Raw genomic sequence first — 8640 nt, 5'->3', positions numbered from 1 at the left:
TTAATTGATGCCTATTAAAAGTTAAATTATATGAATTTGTAGTTAGACAGATTATATTCAAACAAACTTAAAAGTCCCCATGACTTATCACTTCCTAATTACATATTTTGTTATCTGCACCCTCACTGTTACTAACCTAGAATATCTCTGGGGTCTGAATGGTGTGTGAGATACTCTTCTTGTCCCTGAGCCAAAACACTGGACAGAAGCATCCCAAGCGAGAGAGGGTTTATTTGGGGTCACAGTTGAGGGAGGTTGGTCCGTCGCTGCTGGAGAGAGATGGTGGCAGCTTCATCCATGGTAGCAGGAGTGCGTGGCAGAGATGACTCACATGGGGGCAGATAGAAGGCAGAGAAAAAGTGAGTGGAACCAGGGATGGGTGTACCAGCACCTGACAGCCACCTCCATGAGCCAGATCCCACCTCCTAACGGTCCCACAGCCTTCAAAGCAGTGTCGTATGGCTGGAGACTGCAGAGAGTGTTCCCAATGAAGCTGTCAATCCCCACGCTCTGTGTGCTGTTGCATGTCACTGCCCAGCTGGAGGTCCAATGCTACCGTGTTCTTAGTGCATACACCATAGAAATCAGCCAGCACCACAAATCAGGACCTGATTTGTTGTTTTATCGATTGCCTAGACTTAAAAAAATAAGTGAAAAGTATTAACCATGCCTCTTTAAACTTAAGTGCATGGCATTGAAGCCATCATATTGGTAAGCAGAGCAAGGCACTCAGAAAATATTTTCCCCAATATTCAAAACCCTTTATTGAGTTTAACAAGAAGCCTCTCACACCACTGAAAACGGGCAGAGTTCTGACACATGTTTGAGTTGTTTCCTTCCTATTAGGCTCACTCATGAAAACGAAATGCCAACAACCTTTACCTCAGAGCTGCGTCCATTCTTCAGCTGACATCATGGCCCGTCTCTGGACAGGAAAGTGACGAAAACCAGCAACATTTTGGGAGAATCATCTGATTGTATGGAACTTCCAAGCATTGGTAGGATGTATGTAGACTGCTATATTCCTTTATGTTTGCAAATTATGTAACTAATTGTATAGTATGTACGTACAATATCTTTCCGTCAAGCCAAAATAATTACACATAACTGATTCCATTTTCCCCCAACACCAACAATGTCATAACATAGATGGCTACACGCGTTTCCCACAGTGAAACAGAGGCTCAGAAAAGTGTGCATGTGTGTAAAACACACAGCCTTTTATCCGTCACAGCTCTAGTCATCGTCACCGACGTCACAGCTCTCAGAACCCTGGCATTGCATGCCCTACTGCAAGCCTCCCAGAAAGCACACTGGCCAGTGACTCTCCTACGCCTGATCCGTAGCTGGGGAGACAGAAGCTAGAGAAAGCGAGCATGCTATTCAAAGCCTACGTCTGACCAGTGGCACGGGTGGCTCATATTCTCATTAGGAACGTCATCTCGAATCCAAGGGACACCGAGAGAGCTTCAGTGGCCCTGTTCCTCCACACATCCCCGCTAGTCCCTACGCATCCAGAAAGCCTGACACGGAGGAACACCAACAGATGTTGCTCCAGGTGAGGTATGTGACTCACTGCGGACATTCAGCTTGGCATGGAATCCCGTCCAAGCCCTCATCTTTCAGATCTGGCCAGAAATGTCGTCTCAACTATCCTTAGCTCACCGAGAGCCGGGTGGAACTCTTGAGGATCCAGCAATGGGGAGAGGGAGCCCTCTAGTTTTCCCCCTGTTGTGGTGACGTTATGATTCATAGGGGGTCTCTGGATCGGGGCAGCTATCAGAAGCCACTGGGTAGCCAGGGCAAGAGAGCACTCCCCAGCATATGGCCAGAGGCAGGCACAAAAGTTACCACATATCATTAACACTGATGCGGGCACTTTGACAATTACTCGCATCGATACAGATCCCCACACCTCAACACATCAGACAGTGGCAGAGCAGTAAACGCCACACCACACACACACACACACACACTCAAACAGAGGTGCAGATGCACTGGCCGCCTACACACTGCCAGACATACAGATAACTGCTGAGGTACCCCACAGGCAAGCATACAGGTTCAGAGACACGCACACAGGCTCCAACACTCATTAGATACTCACCGCCACCCTCAGCACAGATAGTGAGTGAGTATACACACTCCCACACAGGCAGGCAGAGTTTGCAGCTACTCAGCAGGGACACACATACACACACACACATGTTCACACCCTGACACCCAGCCACACACTCACACTACCACTGTCCAATAACCGCACCCCCCACCTGCTCACATGCGTGCACGCACACGCACACGCACACCAGCAGGCTACAAGGTTAGAGGCAGGCAGCGGGCTCCCAGGCTGCTCACTCAGCTTGGCCTTAAACACCAGCATCCAGCCGGCAGGCGGTTGCAGAGGTGCCAGGCCCTGCTGCTGCTCAGCCAATGGCAGCAGCCTCCTGCGCCCACCTCACCAGCAACCATATTCATGAAAAGACGAGTGTAGACTGGGCGGAGTCAGTGGTGAGAGGGACCGAAGATGAAATCATAATCCTGCCGGGTTTGTTCATTTCGGTGATAATTAGCGGTGCATTCACGCCGCCTCACCGGCCGCTCCCGGCTGATCCCGCGTGATGGATGCCTGGTGGTGCTGAATGCAAATTAGCATAATTTCATTACCGAGGGACCCGTGAAAAGGTTCAATTATAGAGCAATCTCATTAATACCAGGGCTTGTTAAACTAATAGAAAGAGACAGGCCCCGCAGCTCCGAGAGGAGACACGTGCTCCGAATGCAATTCCATGAAGCCCCAGTACCTGGCCACGCCCGCACCCCCCTGGCCTGCAGTCTTGGAGCTGGATTCCTGGTCTCCAAGACTCAGAGCCTCTAGAGAACACAGGTACAAAAGGCCCAGATTCTGGAATGAATGGGCCTCAGCTAATTGGCTAGATCAAGGTCACAGCTGCAGAACTCTGGGCCCACAGTGTGGAAGTGTCTTGCCCAAGGTGTGTGGCACTGAGGCCACAGAGCCATGGGGACCCACAGGTGGGAGAAGGGAATGCCCACTTCTGTCCGGCAATTGCCCTCATAGCATGTAAGGAACCTCTCAGCTGTGACTCAGTCTCTCCATTATCATCAGGCCTGTTAGCCCCAAACTCCTGGAGACACAGCTCTGGAAGGACAGCAGGCTGGAGGCCGTAGTCTATGTGTGTATAAAGTAACTCCACACATTCCTTTTTTGGGCCACCGACATGGTGTTCTAGCCAGAGAACAGCTCCACAGGGGAGTACTCTTCCGGACCCTGGCTGACTCTCCAGGTTGGGTAAGGAAGTTGCTGCCTCTGCCTTTCGCGTTCATTTCTTAGAAGTTTAGCCTCTTCCTTATTTGACCTCACCAAGAATAGGTCAAGCTTGGCCCAACCTGAGCCCACAATCCCCACCCCCAGGAGCCCTTGGCAATGACCTGGGGCCTGCACTCTTCCCAGCAGCCTGGCACATGCGGGGGTGGCTTATATGACTTGGCTGTATTGTTGTTGTCACCTCTGTAATAGCTGGTATTTTTTTCTGCAATTGTAAGTAAAACAGAACAAGTCCCCAGATGCCCCAAATGGGAGAATGAGTCACACCGTTTGTGACTGCACACACAAAAATATGCAGTGACTCAGAGCCCCCGGCAGAAGAGACCAGCCCACAAAAGGCCCCATTGTTCAGACTTTCAAGGGTTAGGGGAGGGAGCTGAGTGTCTGCAGACCGCCAGGCTGCCTGGACTGCGGCTGTTGACACTTGTGTGGGTGTCCTTTGGTTCTGCTTATGCTGTCCCTCACCCTCTGTTTGTTTTGCTGTTTTGCTTTGAGACAGGGTTGTATACAACCCAGGCTATTCTCCAACTGGCTAATGGAGCCAAAGATGGTTCTGATCATCCAGCCTCTACTTCCTAACCCTGACCCTGACCCTGACCCTGACCCTGACCCTGACCCTAACCCTAACCCTAATCCTAACCCTGACCCTGACCCTGACCCTGACCCTGACCCTGACCCTGACCCTGACCCTAACCGGGCCTATACCACTGTAGCCTGTTCAGTTTTCTCTTTTTCACAATAACACCGTGAAGACAGATAATAGCATAAGGCTAGACCAGCAGCGACAAGCCTTGTCTACTATCAAATGATGACGGGAGAAGAGAGAGGAGACCTCAGCGACAGCTGACCCTGGGACTTCAGAAGCCACGTGACAGACAGGAAAGCCACAAGCTAGGCTGGTCTAGTCACCCAGACCTGAAAGCTCAGCACCCAGGATGCTGAAGCAGGGGGATCTTCATGAGTTGGAGATCAGCCTGAGCTATACAGTGAAATGCGGGGGAAGGGGGGAGTTATGGATGGGTATTGCGGGGCATGGAAAAGGGACGGGATGAGAGTTTCCTGGGCCTTGTAACCATGGTAACTTGCTGGTCCCTAAGGAGAATTGTGAAACCGTGGGCAAGGAAAGGTCCTGGAAAAGAGTATTTTACCCAGAAGGGCTCAGAGCTGCAGAAGATGCTTCTAGAAACCTGAGATAGAACGCCAACCCTCAAAGGTTCTGAAAACCCTGGGAGAGGTGTGTGGGGAGGGTGGGAGCCGGAGCTACATCTCCATTGACCGCAGCCCAAAGCTCATAGCCACTACCCCGAAGTGATGAATTGGGAAGTCCTGTTAGCAGACACACATTACTGAGAGTGGGGGATGGTGAAGAGATGTTGGGCTAAAGTGAACCCCAGGCCTCTGGGGAGCAGCCCTGGGTTGCAGTGGGAGCCACATAGAGCTCTTCTTTTTAAGAGGCGTGCTATCAAAGGGCCTTTGCTTATGCACCTGGCCAAGCATCTAATGCAAAATGGGTCAGGATGAGGGCTTAAAGTGGGCTGGGGGTGAGCGTGTCTGTGTGTATGCACATCCACACGTGTGCATGCACCCCGTAATCGCTAGTGTGCTGCAGAACAAAAGCTAGTCTCCCATCCCTTAAGCCAACCCTTTGTGACAGCCGGCCCTTCTCCCCTGACGAGCCAGGCTTTGTGAGCGGGTTTACTAATCGTAGATTTTACAAGACTCAGATTCAGATTCAGGTCAGCCACTTCCTGACTGTGCAGCCTGGACGAATCACTCAACGTCTCTGTGCCTGTGTTTTTCCACTTTAAGATAAACAGGCCAGGTGGGGTCTGGGCTTGCTCTTGGGTTGCTTCAGCTGGGTCCCTGGTCCTCAGGCTCCCTGGCCTTGCATGACACATGCTCTGCCCTCAACCCCTCTCCTACTCTGTGGCTACCAGCAAATGAAAAGCTTGCACCCCAGTGAAGGATCAGGACACGGAAAGGTTCGAGATTAGAGAAAGGAGGGGTCAGAAACCTTGGACAATGGGTGGAGAGGCACCGAGTGTGGCCTGGGCCCATCAGGCCTCTGGCTGACACTGGCCCAATGCAAAGAAGGTTTATTGCCTCGTTTAAGCGAGAACCCTGCACCAGCTTCAGACGTGGGTGAACACAGACGCTCCAGTAGCCACTCTGCTCTGTTGTTCTCTGGTTCGAGCCCCATCAGTCCCAGGCAGGCAGCTCGTGCAAAGCACAGGACAGATGGCCTCTGTGGTCTTCGCACTAGCAAACTTTTCCTGTCCATGTGAACAAATACCCAGGAGAAGTTACCAGGTTGAGGAAGGATTGGTTTCTGGCTTACAGGGCTGGGGGTTCAAGCTGTCATGGTGGAGAAGGCAAGGGGTCAGCATGAGCTGGTTGGTCACATTATGGCCAGAGTCAGAAAGCAAAGACAGACAGAAAGAGGGACCACGCTACAAAGCCTAGAGGCTCCCAGTCACTCTGTCTCCGCAGAGCTTCCCCTCCTATTGGTTCCATGAGATTCCCAAACAGCATCACCCTCTGGGGTCCAAGTGTCCAAAGACAGGAGCCTTTGGGAGACAGCTCACATCCAAACCACTTGTCTGACAGCCTCTGATTTCAGAAGAGCCTCCATCCTCTGCCTCCCTAGCAAGATCCTCAGAGAACGCTAGGCAGTCCTTTAGTCACATGTGTGCTTCTGACCAATCACTGTTTCTAGGCAGCTGGGGGGCTTCCCGATTAACCCCCTGGGGTTACATGGTCTGCCCTAGACATAGGGGTAAGCCGTCAGATGATCAAATACCCCGTGTATATTGTAGAAAAACAAAAAACAGTGCCCCAGAAAGAGAGGCAGCCCACAAGGAACATGAAACCGAAAGCAACTTCCTGAGCCAGGATCCGAAACTGGGGAAGGGTTCAGGGGGAGAAGGTAAGGTCTGCCGTGGCTGGGCCACCAGGCGCTAGTTCCAGAGAATTTGGCAGCTCCTGGCATGTGGACTGCAGTTAGAAGGTAAGGTTGGCCAGTGAGAGGGCCATGAAAGGAGAGGCGTGGGTATGGAGAAGAAAAGCCCGGATGAAACTCACCTGTAGGCAATGGAAGCTGCATCTCAAGCAGACTGTAGGTTTTCTGGACCCTGTGGGTCAGAGGGGGCATGGACAGAGAAGTAAGCCTAGCTTAAAATTATAAAGTCAGACCTTCCAGGGATTAGCCTCAGCTACTGTCTCCTACCCTGAAACTACCCCTCCAGAACAGAAAAGCGCTTTGGGGCCAAGCCTGCTCTTACACCTGCCATGGCTCCCCAGGAGAACATTATCTGTCCCGGATCAGCTTCATGGCTTCTGCTGTGTCTCCTCATACCCACCACTTTCCCCTGTCTTCATATGGATCATCTGCCTCGCCCACCAGACCTTCAGTGTGGCCAGGCCTCCACACAGAGCACCCAACCCACCACCACGGCCACAGAGACCCAGACCGTGCTCCAAAGCCTCACTGGAGTGTGTGGGGCTGACAGCGGGGCTTATCCCCGCCCCATCCGGCCCCTAGCACGCTCACTTCCCCTGACCCCCCACTCTCCTTTCTTCAGAGATCTGCATCCACCCCTGGCTGTACCCCGCCCCCAGCTGCGTGCCGTGCTTAAGCCTCTGCGCCACAAGTGAATACGAACAGTGCTGTACACATAGCAGGGTGTTTGCGGAGACTGCTGAGGAGACCCTGGAGAGAGATGTTTTAGAAAGGGCTGGAGACATGGTCCGAAGGTGAAGAGCACTGGCTGCTCTTAGAGGTCCTGAGTTCAATTCCCAGGATCCACATGGTGGCTCACAACCACCTATAATGAGATCTGGTGCCCTCTTCTGGCCTGCGGGTGTACATGCAGGCAGAACACTGTATACGTAATAAATCGGAAGGACGGAAGGAAGGAAGGAAGGAAGGAAGGAAGGAAGGAAGGAAGGAAGGAAGGAAGGAAGGAAGGAGTTGCACCAATGGCCTCATTGTCACTACTGCCACCTTCTGGCCGGGGCGGTAGATTGGATATTCCTCCAGGAGCACTGGGTCTCTCCCCTCATGGCGGTGCGGGGCAGGAGGAGGAGATGGGGTCTGCTCCTCACAGTCAGTCTCCCTTGGAGCTCACTGAGGGAAGGATGTCCTGTGACTTCACAGGGCACAGGAGAGTACAGCCCCTGCTCATCCCACCCTGACTCCCTCCTGAGGAGTCCAGCTCCCACCCTGCAAAGAAGACCTACAGGAACAGATCACATAGGTGTCCCAGTAACTGTCCCCAGCCAAGGCTCAGCCACAGCCAGCATCAGCTTGAAGACACGTGTACCATGCCACACTCACGACAGTGGCTACCCACAGGAAAAAAAAGCACGTGTGAAGTCAGAACCCTTGTGGGTTACCAGGAAGTGCTTTATTCGCTACTGTGGAAATGTCACATAGGTTCCAGAATTATTAAGCGTCACATCACCGTAACGATCCAACAATTCTTCATCTGGGTCCACACCCCAAGAGACCGGGACCGTGGGCACAGCTGCAGTAAGCCCAGCGGCCACAAGGTGGCCACTCTAGTGTCCATGGTCCCTGGATAACGGGTTTTCAGGGCCTCGCAACACAACCTCCTTTAAGCACTCTGCCTTTAAGAAGAATAAAGCTTCACACATATGAGTTAAAGAATCCAGGAAGAGAAGAACAAACACAGCCCCATTACGCTTCTACCAGGTTCCAAGCTGTGGTTGCAGAGGCTAAGGATGGTCGGTGGGATGAGAAGGCTGCCTGCCCTCTGTGTCTGGGGCAAGTGCCTTGGAGTTAGCAGAGCCCCTTGTCCCAGGCAGCATCCGTGCGCCCCGTAAGGGCAGCTCTTTCCATAAAGCCCACGCCGAGTAGCCCTGCATTCCTCTCCCGGTCAACAGGCTTGTGTGCCACGCAAGTGAGCTTCCGGGGCCGAGCAGACCCCTCCCTTCCTCTCTCATAAAACGCCCGTGACTATAGGCATGGGCTGTCCTGCACAGGAGTGAACATTGAGCCAGCTCTGCCATGCACCTGATGCGCCAGCTAGAGAATGTTATTTACACTCTCTGCACCTGGTTACTTTTTATTTATAAATAAAAATCCACTTCATAGCATGAGCTGGCGCATCAGGGACATGATAAATACACGTTCTAGCAACAGACACTGGCAAGCAGTAGGAAGGCCTGAGGAAGCAATGTGGCAGGCGACACTAGACACGTGATTGTGTAGCAAGCCACCCCCCTCTGGCTGAGATATTCCCTCCTGAGTTGAGAGGGGAGGCTGAGTCTCAGAA

The 8640-nt window shown here is 52.4% G+C and overlaps 1 long non-coding RNA gene across 1 annotated transcript; it reads right to left on the bottom strand.

Annotated features, from left to right (window-relative positions):
- Nucleotides 1–220: 220 nt before the first annotated feature.
- On the bottom strand, nucleotides 221–7683 carry LOC121135947. The gene is made up of 5 exons (XR_005873063.1): nucleotides 7583–7683; nucleotides 7016–7052; nucleotides 6425–6474; nucleotides 2593–2635; nucleotides 221–637 (listed from the first exon to the last, which is right to left on the bottom strand). It is a non-coding gene; the product is annotated as an uncharacterized LOC121135947 (long non-coding RNA).
- Nucleotides 7684–8640: the final 957 nt, after the last annotated feature.

Source organism: Mesocricetus auratus, unplaced genomic scaffold, assembly GCF_017639785.1.
Source record: "Mesocricetus auratus isolate SY011 unplaced genomic scaffold, BCM_Maur_2.0 Super-Scaffold_100045, whole genome shotgun sequence".
Classification (NCBI taxonomy): Eukaryota; Metazoa; Chordata; class Mammalia; order Rodentia; family Cricetidae; genus Mesocricetus; species Mesocricetus auratus.
Note: the sequence above shows the minus strand (reverse complement) of the source record. Positions and strands in the feature narration are given on the sequence as shown.